Below are 25,413 nucleotides of genomic sequence, written 5' to 3'. Positions count from 1 at the left end.
AAAGAATCATGTCGCGAGGGTTAATATACGTAGTATATTTGTAGGTTCTGTACCACGACCTCCATCCTAAATTCTTTTCCTCTCGAGGAATGAGAATAAGGATTGGAGATCGACCGCCTTCTTTCGTTCTCTAGTCAAGAGAGTGAAAGGAGAAGTCTTTTCCCCAAAGGAAAGCTTCAATGGTGAACAGAATACCGAAGACGATAGTTCAAGCCAACTGGAAGTTCCCGTCCGTTCTTCTCTATTCCAGGTTAATCGCCTACTGTGAGATACTCTTCTTTCAGCAGCAGTCTTCTTCCAAATGCTAGAAATTACAGGAATTCGAGCATAAGCGAGGTTCCCGCATTATCGTGTAACAATTATCGGGGATTCTCGCTCACTTTGGACCGTGGTCTCGCCTAAGTGTTTGGAGATCGTAAAAAACTCGAACACTCTGAGTGCGCTAGAAATTCCGTAGAATTCTAAGCACTCTGCGAAACCCCCCACCGAATTCGTCAAACGATATCGGCTGGTGGTCCTCCCGATTCCCGTAGAAATCGAGAAAGGGGCAGGATCCTCCTCAACGACCGGGGCTTACGTCAGGTAGGACCCGAAGGTCCCCCCGTAGCGCAGCCCCTAACGTGGGATCTTACAGAGAAATATCTGTAGGATCCCTCCCCTTTCCCTCGTAGCCGTAAGGAGAGAGGGAATGGGGGAGGAATTGGATACTGGCTCGCCTTCCCAGCGGAACTAGCAGTTGGAGAAGGAGCAGCCATCGCCTTACGGCGATGGCCTCTCAGAGCCTGGGAAAACGTATGTCAGGAGAAAACGTTTTCCCCGAGGAGGGTTACGAACTCATACTGTAGGTAAGGGTCTGCCGCCACTGTGAACGTCGTCTGGGTGGGGCTGATCGACACTGACAGGAGAGAGCCGATACCGTCCTCCGACTCATTCCAGTCCTCGTCGAGGTCGAAACCTCAGGAGGACCTACGGGGTATTCAAATACGGTGTCCGAAGACACGTAGAAACGCCTCTGTCGCAGTAGAGGAGGTGAAGTAGCTTGTTCGACCGGCCAGAACTGAGAGCGCCTTCTTGTCCGGAGACGAGAGAACTACCTGGTTCAACACAGTCGGCAAGCTCCGATCGCGGCAGACCCACCGTCGATTGGGGTTCCCTCTCGGGCCCCAAAACGACTTGAGCCGAGACGTGGCTCTGCTGGTGGGAGCGGTGATCCTTCCCGAGGTCGTTGTGCTGACGAATCAGCGCCATAAACCTCGGCAAAGTTCCTCTGGATCTCGGAAGTCACAGCATCTTGCAGAGTAGGGACCGTTAAGAACCCTTCGAACAAGAGCATATTCCGAGAACCTTCCTCCTAAGAAGGGGGAACAGCGACAGCCCTCTCGGTCTTCTCCATCCACTTGCGCATTACGTCCTGGCCGGTCCAAGAACCGTGCCTGGCACGTAGGGCGTCGTGGTGGGATCATGAGGGGCGCACCCCTCACGATCACTCCTCAATACCTCGCTCCTCCCGGTGTAACCCGAGGAGGTTTGAAGGTAGGGGAGAGGACCAGACCTGACGCTCCCTCCTCGCTCGCTGGCAGAACCAGCAGGCTGGAGGGCTGCAGGCGATCGTCAACCCGCGGTGGCGATCGAGCTGCAGGCCTGGTTCGAACCGTCTCGCTGTGGAGAACGGCTGGACTGAGCACAGCGGCCCCGATCTCGAGTGTCAGAAGAGCTGGTGCTGGTTGCCGTACCCGATCGCTCTCTGTGAGAGCGACGGTCAGGCAACCTGCAGGCTCCACTGTCACAGTGAGACCGGTGCTTGTCCTCACGGCACGTCACGTCGCTGGTTCCAGCCGTGGCTGGCACCGGCGAACGGGAGGACCTCTTCCCAGCCTCAGCCCGTGGCCGGTCGTGGACCGTCACGTCCCCGGGTAGCCAGCTGGTCGCCGCGAGAGCGAGACTGGTCTGGTGAGAGTCGCTTGTGAGCGGCTGTCACCAGTCTTCCGCCCCGTGCCGTGAACCTGACGCTGAGCGGACTCAGAGGTCTGGGTTCCTGGCTGCACGGTCGCTGGTAGGCGACCGTACACTCGGTACCTCCCGCGAACGAGAGGCCGAGACGGACCCTGATGCAGTGGCAGAACCACTGACACCAGGCGAGGAAGTACCGGTGTTAGCCGGTACCCCTCTGGTCCCCGTAGTCTTCTTCTTGTTGCGGAAGAAGAGACGGGCCCCGCTCCCGAAGGAGCAGGAGGACCAGCGGAAGGAACCCTCCCGTCCCACCGAGGTGAGACGGGTCCCGAGAAGCTCCCGAGGGAGACTTCTTAGGAGGGAGGAGGCAACCTTCTTCTTCCTCGGCTGTGAAGCCTTAGAAGTCGAAGGGGAAGAGGCGGCAGCCGACGACGATGAAGAAGATGAAGACGACGACGACGACACCTTCCTCCTCTTCTTCGTCAGCTTCCTCAGGACAGACGTAAGATCTGCTATCCAGGGCGGAGCCGGGCTGCTGTAGCCGAAGCCACAGGGCCCGGACGCACCTGTACAGACAGACCAAAGTCTGGGGTAGTACCAACCACGAACAGGGACGACGTCACCCGCAGGTATGGGCATCTCAGGAACAGCAGGCACAGCCAGCACAGCATCGGTAGGGACAGCCACAGCGCAGCAACGGCCAGGACAGCCAGCGCAGCAACTGCATGGACAGTCAGCCAGAATCGGCAGGTACGGCAGGCAGCACCGGAACACAGGAAGTGGAGCAGCAGCCAGCAACATCCTGGTACCGGCGGCAGGTCCAGGGGCGCGAGCTCTAGGGCAGCGGAAGTGTGGTCGCGGCAGCGCGGCAACCACGAGCGGCGGCGGCACGCCCCCCTCTCGGTACGGTGAACGGCACTTCACAGCGGCTGTAGGCAAGACTGTTACCGACGTGAGGCGAGTACACCAGGTGAGGAGGGACGTCGTCACCTGGAGCGTGGTCACCACTCCATGGGTGACCGCAGTAGGCCCAGACATAGAACCGCAGCCCCTGGACCCTAGCACGCCCTGCAAATGGAAGGACGCCCATACCTCACCAAGGTCCACCCTCGTGGCAGTAGCACCTGCGGAAATAACAGTAGTAGCGATTAGTGGGGGGGGAAGTCCCCTCACGCGGGGGGGTGAGCCCTCTCCGAACGAGTGGAAGACCCCGAATACAATTGTACATCGGGCACCGAGCGCCCTCCCCCGCGCTCGACGGATCGGGCGAGGAGAAGAACGCAGATAACCTCCCCCCCCCCAAGGGGAAAAGGGCCATCTGTGGGGAGCAGAGCGGGGGGGGGGGGGGGGGGTCTCGTTCCCCACCCCCGCACAGCACCCATGTACCCAACAATAATAATAAGAGCCCGAGAGCAATCGTGCCTCGGCCCGAATGCAAGGGCATAAGGATCAATTCCCTGACTGAGTGGAACTTGAACCAAATAAATATGATGCAATCAATAATAAATGAATAAAATGAAAAAGAATCTTGCATTACGATCACTTCACAATGAATAAGGCTCGGATCGAGCGCATTTGCGCCCTCGGTACCGAGCGCAAGGGTAAAAGGATCCATTCCCGATTATGAATGGAAACCTTGATCCATAATGAATTGATGCAATCAAAATATATATGAAAATGAAAAAGAATACTGCGCTTGCGATTTCACTTCATACAATAAAATGGGGAAGGATCAATTCCCGGGAAATAGCGGAAACATTGATCCAAGTAAATAATGCAATCTCAATAAAAATGATATTGTTATGATACAATAAAGTTTTATGCATACTTACCTGGCAGGTATATTATATAGCTTATCCTCTTGACGCACTGACGCACTGGCAGAATTTCAAAACTCGCGGCAACCGCTAGTACACTGGTAGTTCAGGTGATGGCCACCGTTCCCGTGGCGCTGGTACTTGGAACTATTCCCGTTTTCCTCAGATTTTCTCTGACCCTGTCTCCTGAGGGGAGGAGGGTGGGAATTTAATTATATATTACCTGCCAGGTAAGTATGCATAAACTTTATTGTATCATAACAATATCATTTTTATGCATGACACTTACCTGGCAGGTATATATATAGCTGATTGACACTTTGGAGGTGTGGTCATAGACAGCAACATCGTCATAATTCAAAATTAACTAAATTTTTAAAATTATTTATTAAGTTCCTTACCTGCTAAGGTAGTTGACTTCGTAGGTCCTGCCTCTTAGCCTGCTAAACCTTAGTAGCTCTCAACTAGGATGTGACCTGTTGTTGAGAAAGCTAACAACAAGGGTCTGACAACTGGACATGACCAATCTGCTGACAGAGAACCTAGCCCTCATTTACCACGGGATTCATGCTAGGAAAGTTAGTCACCTGAACCACACACACATACAATAATAAAACACAACCAAAAACTGAGCTGGTATTAACCTTCTCAGACAACCATAAAAAACACTATAACCTAATTAAAATAAAAAACCTAGCATGTTATTAGGTTATGGGGTGGAAAACTCCTTTGCCCAGTACTGTACCTGAGGATACATACGGGCCTAACGTTTGACAATTATCAAAAATTGTCTTCACGTCTCTAAGGTAATGAGAGGCAAATATAGAGTTTGTCCTCCAAAACGTCGAATCTATAATGTCCTTGAGGGCTAAATTTTTCCTGAATGCTAAGGACGTAGCTACTGCTCTCACCTCATGAGCCTTTAACCTTAATCAAGCCGAAGCATTCTTCCTGACAAAGTAAATGAGCTTCTTTAATGACTTCTCTTACAAAGAAAGCCATCGCGTTTTTAGACATAGGTCTAGTAGGATCTTTAACAGAGCACCACAGAGAACATGAAGTTCCCCTAATGCTTCTTGTTCTTTCTACGTAAAACCGTAAGGCTCTTACTGGGCAAAGAACCCTTTCTTGTTCTTGACCTACTAGATCAGCCAGTCCTTCAATCTCAAATGATCTTGGCCACGGATGCGAAGGATTCTCATTCTTTGCTAAGAAACTCCTGTTGAAAAGAACAAACTGCTTTGTTGTGCTTCCAACCTACTTGTTTGTCAATAGCTTGCAGCTCGCTAATCCTTTTAGCTGTAGCTAAGGCTACTAAGAAAAATAGTCTTTCTTCGTTAGCTCTCGCAAAGACGAACTGCCCCATAGGTTCAAACCTATCCGTCTCCAAGAATTTGAGAACGACATCCAAATTCAAGAAGGAGTTCTGCAAAGTCGATCCTTCTTTGTATTAAAAGATCTGAGAAGATCTCTAAGATCTGCTTCGTTGGACAGATCTAAACCTCTGTGTCTAAACACTGCAGACACATACACTTATAACCTTTAATTGTCTGATTAGCCAAACCCAGTTCCTTCTTCAGGTATAGAAGGAAATCTGCAATTTGTGTCACAGAGTTACTGGATGAAGAAATCTTCTGATTCTTACACCATTTACGGAAGTTCTCCCACTTCGACTGGTACACTTTGATAGTTTGATGGCCTTCGTGCTCTTGCAACTGCCTTCGCTGCTTCTCTAGAAAACCCCCTCGCTCTGACAAGTCTTTCGATAGTCTGAACGCAGTCAGACCCAGAGCGAGGGTGTTCTTGTGGAACCTGTCGAAGTGGGGTTGTTTGAGAAGATCTACTCTCGTGGGTAGACTTCTCGGAGAATCCACTGTCCATTCCAGTACCTCTGTGAACCACGTTTGGGCCGGCCAGTATGGGGCTATCAGAGTCAGCCTTGTTCCTCGACTTTCCCTGAATTTTTTCATTACCTTTCCTAAAATCTTGAACGGGGAAAAGCGTACGCATCTAGACCCGTCCAATCTAGTAGGAAGGCATCGACTGCGACTGCAAGAGGGTCCGGGATTGGAGAACAATAGTTCGGTAACCTCTTCGTCGCTGCGGTAGCGAAAAGATCCACTACTGGAGTGCCCCAGAGCTTCCACAGTCTCTGGCATACTTGGAAGATGCAACATCCACTCCGTGGAAAGCACTTGTCCGTCCCTGCTCAACAGATCCGCTCTGACGTTCTTCTCTCCTTGAATGAACCTGGTGAGCAGGGTGACGTTTTCTCTCTGCGACCACAGAAGAATCTCCTTCGCCAAGTTGCAAAGGGACAACGAGTGGGTTCCTCCTTGTTTTCGTATATATGCCAGAGCTGTGGTATTGTCCGCGTTGATCTGCACCACTTTGCCGCTAATCCACGGTCTGAACGCTTTCAGAGCCAAGAAGATCGCCATCAGTTCCTTCCTGTTTATGTGCCTGCCTTTTCTTCTTCGTTCCAAAGGCCTGACTCCTCCCGAGGGCCCAGCGTCGCTCCCCAGCCTGCGTCTGACGCGTCGGAAAATAATATCCGGTCTGGGTTCCTCTGCTGGAGTGACGTACCCTCTGACAACCTCCCCGGAAACTAGCCACCACTTTAATTCCTCCTTTATCTTTGAAGGAATTGGAAACCGGAAGGAATCTGGTTGCGATCTTCTTGGCCAAACTTCGTTCAGAAAGAACTGTAAGGGCCTCATGTGAAGTCTCCCTAGTGAAATGAACCGCTCTAACGAAGAGAGTGTCCCCAGCAGGCTCATCCACTCTCTCGCCGAGCATTGGTCTTTCAATAGGAATTCTTGCACTTTCCGCAGGCACATGGTCTGCCTTTCGGGTGACGGAAAAGCCCGAAAAGTCACTGAGGATATCAGAATCCCCAAATAAACTAGTCCTGAGAGGGGATCAACCGTGACTTTTTCAGGTTTACCATCAGACCCAGTTGCTGAGTTAACTCCAATGTGATGTTCGTGTCCTCCAGACATTGCTGTTTTTGATTGTGCTCTTATGAGCCAATCGTCGAGGTAGAGAGAGACTCTGACTCCTGACAAATGAAGCCACTTCGCCACATTCGACATCATTCTTGTAAAAATTTGAGGAGCCGTGCACAGACCGAAACAAAGGGCTTTGAATTGATAAATCCTGTCCTGGATCACGAATCTCAAATATTTCCTGGACCTTGGGTGAATCGGAATATGGAAGTACGCATCCTGAAGGTCCAGCGTTTACCATCCAGTCCCCTGGTCGTACCGCTGCCAGTACTGAATCGTTCGTCTCCATCGTAAACTTGGTCTTTTCTACGAACAAGTTTAGCTGGCTTAGCCCGTCCAGTACTTGGCCTCCCAAACCTCCTGATGACTTCGGTACTAGAAACAGACGGTTGTAAAAACCTGGGGATTCGTGATCCAGAACCGGTTCTATGGCCCCCTTTTCTAACATGCTGACAACCTGATGCCAAAGAGCCTCTCTTTTCTCTAAATCGATGTAATGAGCCCCTAGGGCTCTCGGAGCTGTAGCGAGAGGTGGTTTCTTGAGAAAGGGGATCTTGTATCTTCCTTCGCTACCTTTACAGACCAAGGATCCGCTCCTTTGCTTTGCCAGACTTCCCAGAAGTCTAAAAGTCTGGCCCCCACACAAGTCTGGAGGACTTCTGACTCATTGCTTGGTTGAGGTTTTGGAACCTCTTTTGGCTGGAAAACTCTTTTCCCTCTAAATGTGGTCGGGAAAAAGTCCTACCCCGAAAGGGCTGCTGTGATGTCTTTGTATCCTTCGGGGTCTCTTCATTACATTAGAAGGTAAATACTTCCTTACAGAAGACTAAGAAGATCCTGAGTAGCCTTCTGAGTGAGGGAGAGCGAGATGTCCTTAATGATATCCTGAGGGAAGAGCTGTCCTGAAAGCGGAGAGAACATCAACTCCGACTTTTGCGCGTTCGAGACTCCTTTAGCAGCAAACGAGCACAAAAAATGATATTGTTATGATACAATAAAGTTTATGCATACTTACCTGGCAGGTATATATATAGCTGTATTTTCTGAAGTCCGACAGAATTTAAAAAACTTCCGACAGACACGCAGTGGTCGGCCAGGTGGTTAGTACCCATTCCCGCCGCTGGGAGGCGGGTATCAGGAACCATTCCCATTTTCTATTCATAATTTTTATTTCCACTGTCCCCTGAGGGGAGTGGGTGGGTACTTGAATATATATATCTGCCAGTTAAGTATGAACAAACTTTATTGTATCATAACAATATCATTTTGCTCATGAACTTACCTGTCAGATATATATATATATAGTTGAACCCCACCGTTGGAGGTGGGAAGGGACAGAATAGAAGGATTTTGGGACACAAATGCATGCAGATGATTTACATCTTGGTTCCACCTGTTAGCATAGCCGACTTCGTGATTACTGTCACCCAAGTCTGCTTCTGCTTTACTAGAGTTGCCAGCGAGGTAGAGACCTATAAAGCTGGTGCACTCCAGATGATCTGTCAACGGGGGCGGGACCACAATGTGACTAGACCATATTTGACCATACCATGAGGGCTAAGAAGAAAATAAAATATATATATATAATTATATATATCACCACCTGACCAACCTAGCCAAAGTTAATGTGTGTTAACTAAGGCTTCAGAGTTAATAAGTCGCCGTTTGTCAGCGCCTCCACAACTAAATTAAGAGCTCTTCCTAACCATTTTCTACAGGATAGGATGAGTAGTACTTCTTGCCCCCAAGATTGTGTCTGCAGACACGTATGGCCCTAGCGAGCAGCAGATCTCATATGCCATCTTCACATCTCGCAGGGAGTGTGAAGTGAACCCAGAGTTGCTTCGCTAAAACATGGTACTCAGGATGTTGCTGAGTGCCATGCTCTGTTGAAATGCTTCCGAGGCCGCGCCCTCACCTCGTTGAGCATTCAGATAAAAAGCTTTCAAATCTTTGTGCAAAACACAATAAAGAAGGAGCCATTTTTTGAAAGAACTCCTTAACCCTAAAACCAGGGTGTACTTCGATATGGGCAAGTCTGGTCTTTTTCGGAACACTGCAGATTGCCCGACTGACTTCGACTTTCTTGATTTAAGTTAAGATAAAAATTGAGAGACCTGACAGGGCACAGGACTCTCTCTGGCTCCTGCCCACTAACTTGTGCCATCCTTGCTTCCAAGATCCTGGCCCAAGGACAAAAAGGGTTTCCATTCTTAGGCCATAACGAAAGGCTTAGAGAGCACACCTCCTTGTGTTCTCTAAAGCCAAAACTTGTGACGATGGCTTAAAATCTCACTAACCCTCTTTGTCGTATCTAGGGTGGTTAGAAGAAGGCCTTCCTGATCACATACAAGAAGTTAACAGGCAGGAGAGGTTCGAATGCTTTGACATCAAGAACTTCAGACTACGTTTAAGTTCCATATTGAAAGCTTCGATCCGGAAATGCAGTCTGTACTAAAGTCAGGTGAACTACCAGTTGACCAGTCAGACGAATCAAGGACAGCAAGGCTGTACCCTGAAGACCAAAAGGCACTATTCTTAGCTGAAGGATGAGTGTCTGGACTGCCTGGGCGATTCAATCTAAGCAAACCTTGGGGTGTATCAACGCAACCCAACGTCGTCCGCAATCGACTTCGTCAATAAGAAACTCAGGGCTACTATATGTCGCCTGATCTCGCACGAGTGTCTGACTCCGAGAAAACAGGCGAGACAAAAAGTAGATGGTGAGCTAGAATCGAGATTCCACAGACCTCAATGATCGTGAAGGTCTTTGTTGTTTGACAGATGCAAATCTGTCAAACAACATTCTCTGTTGTCTGTTCGCACTGGCAGAATTTTCAAAACTCTCGGCAACCGCTAGACCACTGGTAGTTCAGGTGATCTCCCCCACATTCCCGTGGCGCTGGTACTGGAACTATTCCCGTTTTCCTCAGATTTTCTCTGAACCCTGTCTCCTGAGGGGAGGAGGGTGGGAATTTAATTATATATACCTGCCAGGTAAGTATGCATAAAACTTTATTGTATCATAACAATATCATTTTTATGCATGACACTTACCTGGCAGGTATATATATAGCTGATTGACACATTTGGAGGTGGGTCACAGACAGCAACATCGTCATAATTCAAAAAATTAACTAATTTTTAAAATTATTTATTAAGTTCGTTACCTGCTAAGTTAGCTGACCTTCGTAGGTCCTGCCTCTTAGCCTGCTAAACCTTAGTAGCTCCTCAACTAGATGACCTGTTTGTTGAGAAAGCTAATAACAAGGGTCTGACAACTGGACGGGACCAATTTGTTGACAGGAAACCCTAGCCCTCTCTTACCAGGGGCATTCATGCTAGGATAAGTTAGACCACCTGAACCACACACAAAGCTAATGTAACACATTACACTTCACATACTGAAGAGGAAATAACCCTCTCAGACACCCATAAAAAGAACACCACTTAATTAAAATACCTAGCATGTTAGTAATCTATCGTTGCTGCCGTCGATCGAGACGATTCGTACGGACTTTTGCAATCCTGTAACGAACCTCTAGATGATCGTTACATTCTACGCCTGTTGTTATAATAGGCTCTTTCTCGTAAACTCGAGCAGGGACCGAGAGAAGATACTTCTTAAGATATGAGAGAGCTGTGGAATATCAGAGTTGATGTGGACCACTGGTTCCAAAAACTCGTTTCGAGGACTGGAGGGACGACCGAATTGCATTTACTTCTTTCAGATTAAGATCCAGGACATCTGAAACACTATCCAGATGTCCGCACCTTTTTTCTAGCATGACGCACTGAGAGATGTTCAGAATAATTCCTATATCTTGAATAATATTTCAGTTTCCCGGTAGGAAAAAACTGTGGTCTGAATTGCAGTCTATTCGGGAAACAAACTTCTTCAGGAAGGAAATGGTCCCCAGCAAGCTCATCCATTCCCTTCCCCGAGTATGCTTACTTCCCTATAAGGCTGCGCTTTGCCTAAGCAGGAGAGCATATAAAAGTGCAATGTTCGGTAGACTCGTAGTTCTATACCGTGCGGTAACGAGCACCGAAAGGATTAAGAGATAACTCTGTTGAACATAGTAAGGCAAAACTAATGCAACGTTTATTCATTCACGTAAGAAATCCCCTCAATCTTAGGCTAAAGTCCGTGATTGTAGGACAGAGATACAGTTAGTCAGAAAATCCCGCAGGAGAGACGTAACCGCCAGCACAGAGATACGGTTAGTCAGTCAATCCCGCAGGAGAGAGAGACGTAACCTACAGGGCATGACAGCGCACGATCTGTTACTGGCTCGGTTGGAAGTTTGGAACTTGGACAGTCAGACACAGCAGCAGCCAGCAGCTTACGAACGTCGTCTCTTAACTTTATGTCTGGGTTGCCAGCTACCCTATTCTACGAAGAAATAGGTCCGTTATTTTTTGAACAAAAAGAGACTCTCAAGCTGGTATATTTAAGCGAAACAGAAAACGCTAAATATATAGATGCGTTTGTGTCGTCAGAACACTACCATACAACGGTAAAAGATAATTCGGAAACTCCTGGAAGGCTGCAGGGAGTGACGATTAAATGTCCTTAAAATAGTAGACAATAGACCTCTCGGTTGCCATCCGAAGAGGTAACTACAGCAAGCGTGTATGACTTGAACCAACCAGTAGTAAAATAACGCAAGGCAAAAAATTTTATTATATCACAATAAAGTTTGTTCATACTTACCTGGCAGACATATATATAGCTGAATTCGGAAATACAGCTACATACATATCTGACAGGCAAGTTTCATGAACAAAACTTAGAGAATCGAAGCAGACAGCTCAAGCTTCTTAAGATACTGGACATAAGCGTTCATAGACGTAGTCTACAAGTCATTTCTTGTACGAGTCTGCGAATGAGGAAGGAGAGCTCTTCCGAACCTTGTCCTTATTCGCTTACGCAATATCAAGTTAATGAGATGTTTGTCAATGAGAACTAACCCATTAACGGTACAGAGAGATATTTTGTCAATGAGGGGAGACCCACTACTTGACAAAACGATAGTATATTGGCAATGGGGGAAAGTCACTGAATTGACAAAACGTAATCCAGGAAGTCGATCCTTTTTTATTTTTTCGATTCCCGTCTCAAACAAGGAAGGGACAAGAATCCTGTTAAGAGACTGGGCTTACGGTAGGTAGAACGACGATGCTCAATCGGCATGGAAGTCTCGACTAGAAACTAACAAAATCTATCATCTGAAAAACCCTTTCAGATGGTCTAAAAAGCTTTAAATTTATTGGCAGTATGGCAAAGGAAGTCCTGTCTTGCGCTTTCCTGAAGAGCGTCCTTTTGATGAGTGCCTTTGCAAGAATCCTACTGAACGTTGCCGAAAATCCTGACGTTCAGGACGTCGAGCCTTTACATAACCCGTAACTGTCTTATCTCAAAGTCTTGACTGAGGTAGAGAAAACGAGATCTTCCCTTGAGCTTTCCTTAACTCCATCCACCTTTGCGAAAAGCAATATAATATTGACAGAGACCTCTTGAATTCACGAAACCCGAGGTCTTGCTGGGTTTCGAAGACGAAGTTCCTGTTCACTTTCTTGAGGCTCAAATCTTAAACAAGAGCTTGAAGAGTTCAACAGAAACGTTCTGGTGCATTTGGTGGCCGCGCTCGGCGTCCCCACTGGCGAGGACGCTCGGCGTCTGTGGTGCGCGCTCGGCGTCCACTGGCGAGGACGCTCGGCGTCCTGGTGCGCGCTCGGCGGCCACTGGACGGGAGGACGCTCGGCGTCCACTGGTGAGTGCGTCCATCACGAGCGTCCTGTTCAAGCCGATCGTCCAAATAAGCGTGCAGAAAAGCGTCACGCTCCTGACAGGCGTCAAAACAAGCGAGAGAAACTGCCTTCTTTTTCCTATTTCTTGGTGGAAAGAAGTACACGTGATCAGGCAACTTTCGCCTTCTTACTTCTCACAGAAAAACACATAACGAGGGAGAAGGGACGTGAAGCGTCCTCTTCATAAAGCTTCTTAGAGGGCGCGAGTCCTTCCGAGAGCTCCAACCCTTGTGCGGGGAGGATGCCTCGGAGGACGAGAAGCAATCCTTCAGGATTCGTGCATGTGCACGCACTTTGGCAGTCTGGGATTTTTCATCAGAAACTGCCGAAGGCACGCCAGATCGGTGGGGTTCCCTGTAACCCTCCTTCGGCTTTCGACCATGCCCTCTCCCTTGGTTCTGGGAGTTCGACAGAGGTCTAGACCTAGAGGAGTTATAAGGCCGATCTGACGCACCCTCCACTACACAAGGGCACTGTCACTGCACTTAGCCACTTCACTATTGCTCTCTAAAGCAAGCACTTTCGATTCTAAGTACGAATCGAATAGTATAAGAGAAAGGGCAATAACCTCTACAGACACTGTTTTAGGGCCCGAAGGCAACATTACAGGGTTAGGCGTAACAAAAACAGAAGTAGAACTCTTCACAACAATGAAGGAGAGCGATCACCTCTCGCAGACATAGTCATAACCGTAGGCCATACTACAGCGTTAGGCAAAAATAAAGTCTACGGAAGGTTAGCAGTATCACTACCCTGACTTTCGTAATTGATTAATTGCGTACATACTACACTTTTAACTTTTTCCTTACGGAATTAGACACGTTTACTGATTAATTGCGTACATACGAATCATACTTTTTCCTTACGGAAATAGACATGTTTACTGATTAATTGCGCCCCCCAAGTGCGGAACTACGAAGCTTTCGGTAGCCACACCCTATCTTTGCAGACAACACCCTCTGAAACTAGCCTAACTAGATTCAGATATCTTATGCAAAAATGAATCAAATTCAAATCAATTTAAGATAGCGTATGCCTAGCCACAAATCCAAGTAAATAAATTAAAAGATAATTAGGATACTTAGCGGCAAATGAAGTTTCCAAAATCCTAAGCCGGAGGTACTGAAAACAGGTGTTTTCAGTACCGGCGACAGAAAATTTATGAATAGAAAATGGGAATGGTTCCTGATACCCGCCTCCCAGCGGCGGGAATGGGTACTAACCACCTGGCCGACCACTGCGTGTGTCGGAAGTTTTTTAAATTCTGTCGGACTTCAGAAAAATACAGCTATATATATACCTGCCAGGTAAGTGTCATGCATAAAAGATGTCTTTTCTTCAAAATGCCTGCTGTAAAAAGTGAAGCCAATTCATTAGCTCCATCTCTCAAGGCTTTATCCATACATGGACATGATCCTTTCTTTCAGGCAACTCGGAGTTCTGACGAATCTTCCATCTCCGAAGTCCGAGCCAGGGCCCCAACGACCAGTCAGAAAATTAAACACCTCAAAAGTCCGATAGATACCTTTGAGTAAATGGTCGAACTCTGACGAAGTCCACACACTTTGGCTGAATGTAAAGCAGGTCTAGGCGGGAGCTGTCCACTATGTTGGAAAAGTCTCCCTGGGAGGAGGCAGGAACTCCCAGGCCAAGACTTTCCCCCGTAGCATACCAAACACCAGACTTCGAAGCCAACTTGGCCGGAGGAAAGGCAAAAGAAGTCTTCCCCGACTCTCTCTTCTCCTTCAACCACTCATTTACGCGTTGAAGGGCTTTCTTGGCCGAAATAGACAAAGTCATTTCAAAAAAGACGATTTCTTGGCTGTCTTCGTCTTCGAAAATTGAGACAAAGGCGATGGCGGGCCTGAAGGTTGAAAATCTCCTTCAAACAAAGAAAGAAGGCACTCTGTTAGTCTCTTGTAGTCCGAAGGAAGGAGCTTCCACATTCTTGTCCTCTTCCGCACTCTCCACAAATTCTTCCTCCTGCGAAGAAATATCTTGAAAACCAAGATCCTGATGACTCTCCAAAGCGGACTCCTTATGCAGAGCCTGCTTAGAGAGCGAATGCGGCGCTGTCTCCTTGTAAAACTCCTCTCTTCCTTGTCGAGAAAAAGTTTCGACTTGCTGCCCCGCCTGCGTCCTGCGTCCTCCTGAACGTATGCGTCCACCATGCGTCCATCACTCTTCCTCTTGCGTCCTGCGTCCTGCACTGCTTCGTCCTTCTTAAGGGATGCACTGCGTCCTGGCTTGCGTTGCACGTCCTGCGTCCTCTTGGAGGACTTAACCGGGAGAGACACGTCCTTACGTCTAACCGAAGGTTGTTCGGGCTTCTCCCATGATTGTACAATCACTGCTAATCTCTCCTGCATGTCCCGCAGAACTTCCTTCGTCTCCGCTTCCTTACGAGACTCCTGATGATGAGGAGATCGAGGACGCACCGGGCTAACACGGAGAGGCGAGCGAACGTGCGGTCTACGCAGAGGAGTTCCTCTAAGCGGAGAAACACCTCTCACTGCACCGCTAGTAACTTCCAACTGACGAGAAATCCTCTTCCTTTTGATAGGGATAATTTCTTCATCCTCCGATGAAAAAAATCTAGGGCTACTCCACCCTTCTTGGTCAACAGCCCTTTCATCCTGTGATGAGACGGAAAGTATGACCTCTTGAGAGGACGCGATACTTCCGCGAAACGCCTACTCCTTCCTGATGGCCGAACTATCCGAAGAATAACGGCACTTCCCAGTATCGCCTTTTCCATGGCGTACTGCTGCAGCCTGGGAAGCAACAGGACTGCCTGAAGGGACGACTGATCGCGAGTAAACCCCTCTCGCCTCCCTTCGACTGTCGACATGCCTTCTCCCTTGGGGTCTGGAGCTTGACAGAGGTCTCGGTCTAGGAGCACGAGAGGGACGATCAGGCGCCCCCTCCACAACACTGTCACCAAACACTTCCACTTTGTCTGTTAATCGTTTAATTTGATCTCCCATGGACGCAAGGGCATAAGCGAACACTTTCACGATTTGTGGATCAGTAGAAATCCTCCAGATACAGCAACGGGCGCAGGAGAAACCTGAGGGGAAGGTGCTCGTCTACATGTGAATGAGCTGGAGAAGACACATGCAAAGATTCATTCAAAGGCTTCTTACTCGAAGATCCCGATCTCTCACTCCTAGATACAGATCTTCTAACCCGATCTTTTTCTAATCTCTCAACATACTTCATAAGAGCCTTCCACTCTTTCTCATTCAGACACTGACATTCATTGCACCTATTGTCCCACGTACATACAAACTCCCGACCACTTACTTACAAATAGTATGTGGGATCTACCGATGATTTCGGCAGTCTCACCTTACACCCTTCTTTCACACAAACTCTAAACATACTTCCTGAATCAGGGACATACTAACCAAAATCCAAACAAAATGCGATTGCCACGCTAACTTCGTGAATACGATACCAATATCCCAAAAAGTCAGTCAACGAGCAGGAAATTCTAACAGAGAACCAACAACGATGTTGCCGGTTCGGCTGGCAGAGAAAATCTGAGGAAAACGGGAATAGTTCCAAGTACCAGCGCCACGGGAACGGGGTGGCCATCACCTGAACTACCAGTGTACTAGCGGTTGCCGCGAGTTTTGTTTTGAAATTCTGCCAGTGCGTCAGTGCGTCAAGAGGATAAGCTATATATATACCTGCCAGGTAAGTGTCATGCATAAAATATGAAAATGAAAAAGAACTGCACTTGCGATTTCACTTCATTCAAATAAAAAGGGTAAAGGATCAATTTCCGGGTAAGCTCGGAAACTGATCCAAAATGAGTATTGCTACAATCAAAATAATATATATGAAAATGAAAAAGAATACTGTACTTGCGATTCCACTCCCATACAGAAATAAGTTTTTTCGTGCCGAGCGCATTCGCTCGCAACGAGCATACAGGTCAAAAAAAATATATAAATGAAAAGAGCACTACTTACGATTTCATCTACACATTTCCAACCAAAATATACGCTCGGAGCGAGCGCTCTCCCGCCCTCGGCACCGAGCATACACAATACGAGGATCATTTCTGGGAAATGAATTCCCCGCACTTACGCCCTTCAGTCCCGGCACTCGGGTAATCGGGGGGCGTGGTGAAACCAAGATCCTTTAATTCACAATTGAATTCAATGGAAATAAATATGAAATGATTGTACTTACAATTCAGTTTCACTAGATAAATAGAAAAAGAAAAACACAACCATGCGAAAGCAACGACGATGAAGCGGGCAGAGAGCGATGATACGCGTCCACACGCCAGCAGGCCGAAAACAAAAGTGATTTGTTTACCTCCCAGTCGCGCGCGCGCGCCTGTCGGACAAGCAGTTAACTACCGAACCCCTTGTTCGAAAGCTTACGACCTATCCAGCTGCCGCTAGTACCTTCCTATTGTAAAAGGACCGAAGGTTTGTATGCCGTGTCGGAACAAACATTAATTTCACTCATTACTATAGTTTGAGGGAAAGAAAAAAAATTAGACTGTCTGACATCCCAAATGAGAGCCGATTATCCTTTCATGAAATTAATTCCTCCACCAATGACACCTGCGAGAGCTGCTTCCCAAATGTCCACTCCCTACCCTACCACGAAGGGATGGTACCACTATGATTAGAGTGGCTCAAGTGTATGCCAAACCCACTTGATGGGACTGAGAGCATTACAAGAATACAATCATCCCCACTTTCATCATAGTGGCAGGCAAACCGGACAGAATGCCGAGAGTCCTATCTCTATGAAACCGGCCAACCCCTGGAATCCAAAGGCCAAGTTTTTGTTCGAGAATAGTCCCGCGTGCCAGTATGGAAATACTGACACTCCTAGGTGTCCAAACATTATCGGATAGTTGGCAAGACCACCACAGCTCCCACAATTGATTTTGAAAAAAAACTCCAATCCTGGACACGATGTCCCCTAAAAAACATCTGGACAGTGAAATGGGTAAGAGAGTTTTGACAGCAAGGTTGGAGACAGTTGATAAATACCTATGAAGGAGAATGAAGCAATTATAAGTAATAGAAATAGGATGAGAGAAATTAAGAGTCAAACTGAGGAAAAATTTCCCCAGTTCGAGGGCCCTCTTGCCCGTCACCAGGCTTCAACACAGGAATGATATGCCGTGCGGAAGCCCAATGACTTCATCAAGGCATTTTATCGTTAAGAGGGTCGGATCACCGATAACTGGGGACTGCCTGCAATGCCCATTATTTAATTTACAAGGCTTTAGCTAGCTAGGTTAGGTTAGTTGGTGGGGGCCTAGCAAGGCCTTAGTCAGGTTAAGCAAGCTATACAGTCGAGTTTGGTACAACGCAGATGTTTTATCTTAATTTACAGCGCCATAGGTGAGGTTAGATGGAGAAACCAAGGAACCATTACGTAGGTATAGGATAAACGGCCCACCACCGACAGACCAGGAGCCCCCTCTCTAGGCTAGCTTAAGGGTAAAACTTTACATAGATTGTAAAATATTATCGAGTATAAATTATTCATCATGCTACCTAAAATATGCCTATTAAGGTTACTACGAAAATATAATTTAAAAAATAAGATGGCGACCAAAGCCTCCCGTTGTAGGCAGGGTGACCAGACGTCTTGTATTTGACGGGATTGTCCCGTATTTGTGACATTTGTCCCGTGTTCCGTATCGACCCTCCCTGGGATGCCTTTTGTCCCGTATTTTCAATATATAAAAAAAGAAAAAAATAAACTAACGAAATTTGTACTGAGCATCACCCCGTCCCCCCTTCAAACGATCAAGTGGAGCGAGTGTTCTCTCTGATGGGCCATCGATGGGGTGGGTGTATGAACCCGTGCAGTGTAGAGATGATAAAGTCAGAACTACAGATAAAGTGCAATTTCACACTGTCCTGTTCGGAGTTCATCACATATGCTCAAACCAAACACCATCTCTTGAGAGCAGTTGGATCTAGTGCAAAATATGACAAATGAAAAATAACTTAACAACAATGAGGAAAAAAAATATGACAAATGAAAAATAACTTAACAACAATGAGGAAAATAATTTCAAAAGGATTATTGAAAGGTTTTCATCATCTGTATTTTACCTACTATTGTTTGCAATTTATTCAATACTACTACCTATATTACGGCAAGTCACTTTTGTTATTAATAGGTATCCTTCAAAGCTGCAAAACATGCTTGATTGCAATATTCTAATGCTTTGACACATGTAATGAACAGCTGTTTGTAACAAAATCTACAACGAATGCACTTCAAGACAAAAGAAGTCAATAAAGAAGGCTGAAAAGGACTTTGCCTGCGTCACTGCGTGCATAACTTCGCATAAGTTGTGTCTATAGCCCTATTGTTCAACTACCTCTTCAATTTAAGTGTCCCGTATTTCAATTTCAAAATCTGGTCACCCTGGTTGTAAGACCTCAAAATTACCCTAGAGACTCCGGCTTCATTGGCTCGATTTGATTTCCCTGAGGAAAATCATATTTGCTCTGGCAGTGCGGTTAAATTTCGTGTTAAAAGTGAACCAAAATGTTAAAAATTAAATATAATGTAACAGGAAAAACAGGAAATAGCCTACTAGCCTACCTAGTATAGCATAAGAGTAGGCTATTACTAGGGGGAAACATCAGTTCAGGCCAACCCTCATCACGGTGGACGGGTCTTATTCACTCGATATTTAATTGGTGAAACATGAATACAATTGCAACTCTAAGCATACCATTTAAAAGACTGAAGTTTCGTCAACATATTGTGATATCTGAAAGCCCCATACGAACTAAAATAAGCATGTGAGCTCTCGTAAAATATGTTTTCAAGGCAGTTTTGAAATCCAATATGGCGGCCTACGTTTTTCATGGACGGTTCTCATCAGTGACGGACACCATCTTTCCCCAGACCTTCCCAGCACTCATTTGAACAATGTTAGCGTATGTATGTAACGTTTATTGATCTTACTCAAGATTGCAGTTGTAATCAGCACAATAAAACAACATTTTGTTGCCTATATTAGTGAAAGTATGAAACTTGTTATTGGGGTTCCGGGGTTATGGTTGGAACTGAATTCATTCTTACCTTGTAATCGGCGGTTTTTTATCCTTACTGCCATCACAACTGAAACTCCACAGTGCTTATTTGATTGTTATTATACACATTTTGGTCTCAGTTCACTCCACATTGCACTTTAAACCCGTTGCTGTTCCTGGTTTCTAAGCGCGCGCGCCATAAACACAATTACAAACAGCAGACGACGACAGACGACGACAGACGACGAAACTGCAAAGTTTTATTCCCTAAACTGTTTACTTTACTCGTTATTTAGTTTAAATTTACATTGTTATTTAAAAATTTTGATTTAATTCATGTATATTATCCCTTTTTAGCAACCAAATTACCCCTAAAAATTACAGATATTTCTAACGTAGATAAAATCAAATGTTTCTAACGTTTTCGTACATCTGGCTGCCGAAAACCATAGAGGAACGAATACGGAAAAGTGCATAGAGGAACGACTACGTTTTTTTTTTTTTTTGCTTTTTTGTTTTTGCTAGCGCTTTTTCATTGATTTCAGTCTTTATTAGTATTTTGAATTTCTTAAATAATCGTATGCCAGAAATAAATGTAACCTTTAATGTTTGCATGCTTTAATGTTTGCATGCTAAGAATGGCAAAAATCATCGTTGCCACATTAGTGGAGGCTTCACACATACGCCGTTCCCCATTTTATTATAAACTGTTTCCATGAATTCTAGTTGTCATAGTAATGCAATAATGATAAAATTGCTTTAATATTATGTATATATACTTCCAATACATAGCCTAATTTCACCAATTTCAACGTTTTTGTGTGTAGTCTTATACCCAGTTTGGAGGGTCAACACATACCGAATGGCAACAGAGAGAGAGAGAAAGGAAGGCGGAGGAACGAAGGAGAAAAGGGATGGCGGTGGAGGGGGGGGGGGTGGGGGGGGTGGGGGGGGGAGAGGGTAGGTGGAGCTTTATACGCGTGTTCGTATCCATTTCTGCATAATGGAGTTTTTGTCTCTTGGTACAAGGACAAGTGTCGTTATTCTTTACGATTAGTGATTCACGATACCCTTATAAATTACGGCACTGGGTGTAATGCACTATAGCAAAATCTCGTTCTGTTACGAGTGTTCGTTACAGAAATAGGTATTGCCCAAAAACGTGCTTGCACTGTCTCTGAAACCCATAGTAGACATGCTGCTTAGTTGTCAATCAAGTTTTTTATAACCAAGTATTTTTTACAAGCTAGCTATTGAATAATTTGTATTTTTTTTCTCAGTCAAAACATATGCCCCTCAATGCTAACTTTCCTCTTTTAACGACTTTCTGGTCATTGCAAATTCGGCCCCATAATTTCTTATGGTGCGAAAACAGACAGAGGCCCATGGACCGAAAACGATTGCGTCACACTACGGCGATAATCCAGCAGTAAAACATCTTCATATATCCAAAAAGGTAAATAATAAAGATATATATGCGCATTACGATTATAACAATTACATGTATAGCTGATAACAATCTGCACGAATAACTGGTAAACTGTTCTGCAATGACAGTTGAGTATAGCATTATTTACAATAGGTACGAAAGTCAAGATGCCGTGACGTCATAATACAGAACTTGAAAGAACGTTCTAATTCAGAAAAATAATACTTAAATTTGAGTCAGAGGCGAGTTACTTTTTCAATAACGAATATTTTCAAATTAATCATCATAAATATGTAAAATATTGATGTTTTACTACTTATTTAAAAATTAGCCAAGAGAACGCTTCTCGTCATCTTCTACCCCAACAGCTGTTTACGCCTGGCTTGTTGTTGATGAGAAATCGTGTTTCGATTGTTGTGATAAAAGTGCTCCAGCGTCTGTGGGTACAAGTGGTGTGCGGATTTATCACAGGAAATGGTTAGTTTATTGACACAAGCTACTCCGTAAACATCGAGATGGCGTCAATCTTCGAAACATTTTTAGTTGTAAGTAAAAATTTCTAAAGCGTTTTGGTGAGATTTCCACTGCCGTGGGCGCCATTTTCAGTACCCTCTGTTTAAATCTGTTTAAATCTTAAAATTTGGCCTTAATTTCTAACTTTGGGGAAAATACTTACTTCGAAAGGAGAGTAGAGGTCTTTAGCTCCGTTTCTCACCAACAACAAGTCGCGACTGATGCCCATCTCGGGTGTCAGGACGCGTTATAATGTACTTTTTCGGAGGGTGGCTTGCACTGCATGGTAGCTGGCCTGCGTGGCCTGCTTTGATGTTTTACCCTAGTAGGTTACCTAGCCTAAGTGGCCCATATACCTAGTAGACTCCGCCTTGCTACCTTAAAGGGTCACGAGATACCTAAATACACCGGTATCTGTCTACTTTAACTTATAAACACAAAAAACATCAAGATTCTATCAGTCAAGAAATCAGATGAGAACATGAGAGAAATTAACTCACAATTCACGAAAAAACAGAAAGGAAGTTTGCAGTCAGCCAATTCAAATAGAGTACAGTAGTAGTAGTAGTAGTTGGAGACGTCAATGTCAACAACTAATCTGCTCAGACTCTGTAAAGGCTCCTCTTAAATGTCTTCTCCTTCTTTCCTTTTTATTTCATTCAGGGTTTTTCGAAGATCAATTTTAAAATGTCCATCAATATGTTTATAGTTTGATTCTTTGATGTTTTAGCGCTTTGCGTTGTGACTCTGACTTTAACGAGACTATTGAACTGACTAATTATAAGATCTGGCTTTTTCTGTCACTCTCAATGGTCAATTTAAGAACTCATTTTGAAAGCTTGTGTTCGAGTCAATGATGATTTACACATTGATGAAAAGTAGTGTCAATTAAAGACAATTCTTTGTTAAATAAATAGGTTTTACGCATTCCGTATCTAATAATCATCTAAACCACAGCTGGAATTGCTCAAGGTTCTCTAAATGTAGTCAACTGCACATTTAAAGTTAACAACGGGTGATCTACCGTCCTACAGCTTCCTTCTAGTCCAATATATTGGAAACTACTTGATTTTCTTGTTAGATCTTGGTTATTTCCAGATCCGCTTTCCCAGCAGCCGGCTATTATCAGCTTGGATGACTTCTCTGAATTTTCTCTCGATGAAGATCCTGCAAGTTTGTTTGTTTGTATGGTGCATTTACGTTGCATGGAACCAGTGGTTATTCAGCAACGGGACCAACGGCTTTACGTGACTTCCGAACCACGTCGAGAGTGAACTCCTATCACCAGAAATACACATCTCTCATTCCTCAATGGAATAGCCGAGAATCGAACCCGCGACCACCGAGGTCGGACGCTAATACCATACCAACCAAGTCGCTGAGGCGCTAGATCCTCCAAGTCAAAGTATCATAATTAAAATAATGAACTTTTCACAGAAATTATGGTACTACTAGTTGTTTCTAGCAAAGAACCGACATACTTCAACCAGCACTGCCCACACGTTAACTTGTTTCCATCAAGCTTGGACGTAGTAGTACCATACAAATAATATATTTTCATACAGACTGTTTGGTTTAGACAAAAATTAAACTCTTACTTATTAATGATAAAAAAATGCAAGACGAGTCAGTATTCGTAATATATATAAAGCCTTTGATTCATCACAAAAATCTTAGGACGGTGGGAATATATTTTCTTTAAAGCAAGATATTGTCTAGTAAAGGACTCGAGATAATCACAAATCATGCTTCTTTTGGTCATTAGTTCTTCCTTATATACCCCTAGAGATTTTGATTGTTTGTATGGTGTTTTTACGTTGCATGGAACCAGTGGAGTCATCCAACACTACCCTTTTGCATGACTTGCCTGTCTGTCACATCAAACCCCCTTATTGTATTGATAACTTTTCATGGAGACACTTCTCTTTGCCTAAATCTTGTGACCTGCCCAATCATTCTGTCTATATTTGCTCTTGCAAGCCTCTTCCATGACTTGGTGAATCTCCTGCAATCATTCATTCCTAGAAATAATCGTATTTCCTGAACACAATTTTTCTCATTCTTATCTGTCTTAGTTGCCGGCCAGTAGACCCTTTTAGAAACCGCTCAAATTACTCATGAAATTGCCCATCTTACAAATGCTGAGTAAAATCGTGACCTAAAACACAGGCTATCTAGATCATAAGTGTTTAGTAAACACATCTATTTATTTAGGACACAGGTTATTCTAGATCTCAAGCCCTTAAGAACTAATATATATACACACACACACACACACACACATATATATATATATATAATAATATATATAGATATATATATATATATACATATATACACCAGCTCCATGGGGCCACTCGACTAGAAAGAATGGAAAATGAATCTAACCTTAGAGGGTGATCACTATTTTCTGCATGATCCCGTATGTCACTGAATGGTGGTTTTGCTAAAAACCTGTTTGTCCCTTGGATTATTCCTCCAAGGTTTGTCCTAACTGATCTTCCCAAGTGTTCAAACCATCGTACACGTGCTTGGTGCTTTGTTTTCCCCCACGCAATGGTATACTGAATGACCTTGAAAAAAAGTCCTTTCTAAGGGGTTAAAGTTTGCACTTTCATATAGTAAACTTGATTTTATTGAACACTTTTGTACTTTTGAAATATTTAAAAAAAAAAAAAAACTGATTACTCATGAATTTTATGACCCCGACAATAGAGGTTTTCAGTATTTCAGAAGTTCCTTGAAGCATCTGGCTCAGTCTGCATATTTTGATCCTCATAACGATTTTATTCACAATATCTCTAAGGAAGAGCATTCTGCTTTATTGCGCTTATCCAAAGATAAATCCATAGTGGTAATACGACCTGATAAAGGCAACGGGTTGTTCTTTTAAATAAAGATGAATATTTGAGTAAGATGCAATTTATCCTTGACGACCACACTAAATTTGAATTAGATAAAGACCTGGAGTGCTCTATGGCCTCCCCCCCAAGGTGCACAAGGAAGGTGTCCCACTCAGACCAATCATGTCAGCTATAGGTGCTTTCAACTACCATTTGTCAAAGTTTCTTGTTCCTATTTTAGCTCCTGTAACATGCAGTCACTATACAGTTAAAGATTCATTTACTTTTGCCAAAGAAATTTGTGAACTAGAACTAAGTAATTGTGTTCTTGTAAGTTTCGATGTTAAATCTTTATTTACTAATATTCCTTTAGCAGAAACCATTGATATATGCATCAACAACTTGTTTAATGACTCCAACAGTATCCGTAATTGTAATAAACAACAGTTACACAAACTGCTCACATTAGCTGCGTCTGAATGTTATTTTATGTTTAACGCAAATGTATATAAACAAAAAGATGGTGTAGCAATGGGAAACCCTCTCGGTCCTACTTTGGCCAATGCCTTTTTATCTCATCACGAAGTTGTTTGGTTAGATAATTGTCCCAGTTCTTTTAAACCACTGTTCTACCGGCGTTATGTAGATGATACATTTTTAATTTTTAGATCTGAAGAACATGTACCCCTGTTTCTTGATTATTTTAACTCAAAACACCAAAATATTGAATTTACTTCAGAAGTAGAGAACAATAATACTTTAGCTTTCCTTGACGTGCTCGTAAGTAAACACAGCGATAACACTTTTTCAACATCAGTTTACATGAAACCAACATTTACAGGACTCACAACTAAATTTTCTTCATTCATCCCTATAGTTTATAAACGCAATTTAGTCTGTACACTTGTGACCCGTGCCTTTAACATTTGTTCAAATTATTTTAGTCTTCATTCAGAATTTCAGTTTATAAAAGAAATGCTTCAAAAAAACGGTTTTAAT

General features: G+C 44.5%; 1 long non-coding RNA gene across 1 annotated transcript in view; it reads right to left on the bottom strand.

Annotated features, from left to right (window-relative positions):
* LOC135208530 (uncharacterized) overlaps positions 1 to 22,115 on the bottom strand; it is a 70,743-nt gene extending 48,628 nt beyond the window's left edge. Inside the window, exon 1 of the long non-coding RNA XR_010313186.1 lies at positions 22,072 to 22,115. This is a non-coding gene — a long non-coding RNA (uncharacterized LOC135208530). The remainder of the gene's footprint in view (positions 1 to 22,071) is intronic.
* Between the last annotated feature and the right edge of the window lie 3,298 nt (positions 22,116 to 25,413).

The sequence above is a fragment of the Macrobrachium nipponense genome, chromosome 35 (genome assembly GCF_015104395.2).
Source record: "Macrobrachium nipponense isolate FS-2020 chromosome 35, ASM1510439v2, whole genome shotgun sequence".
NCBI lineage: Eukaryota > Metazoa > Arthropoda > Malacostraca > Decapoda > Palaemonidae > Macrobrachium > Macrobrachium nipponense.
The sequence above is the reverse complement of the archived record's forward strand: the minus strand, read 5'-3'. Positions and strand labels throughout refer to the sequence as shown.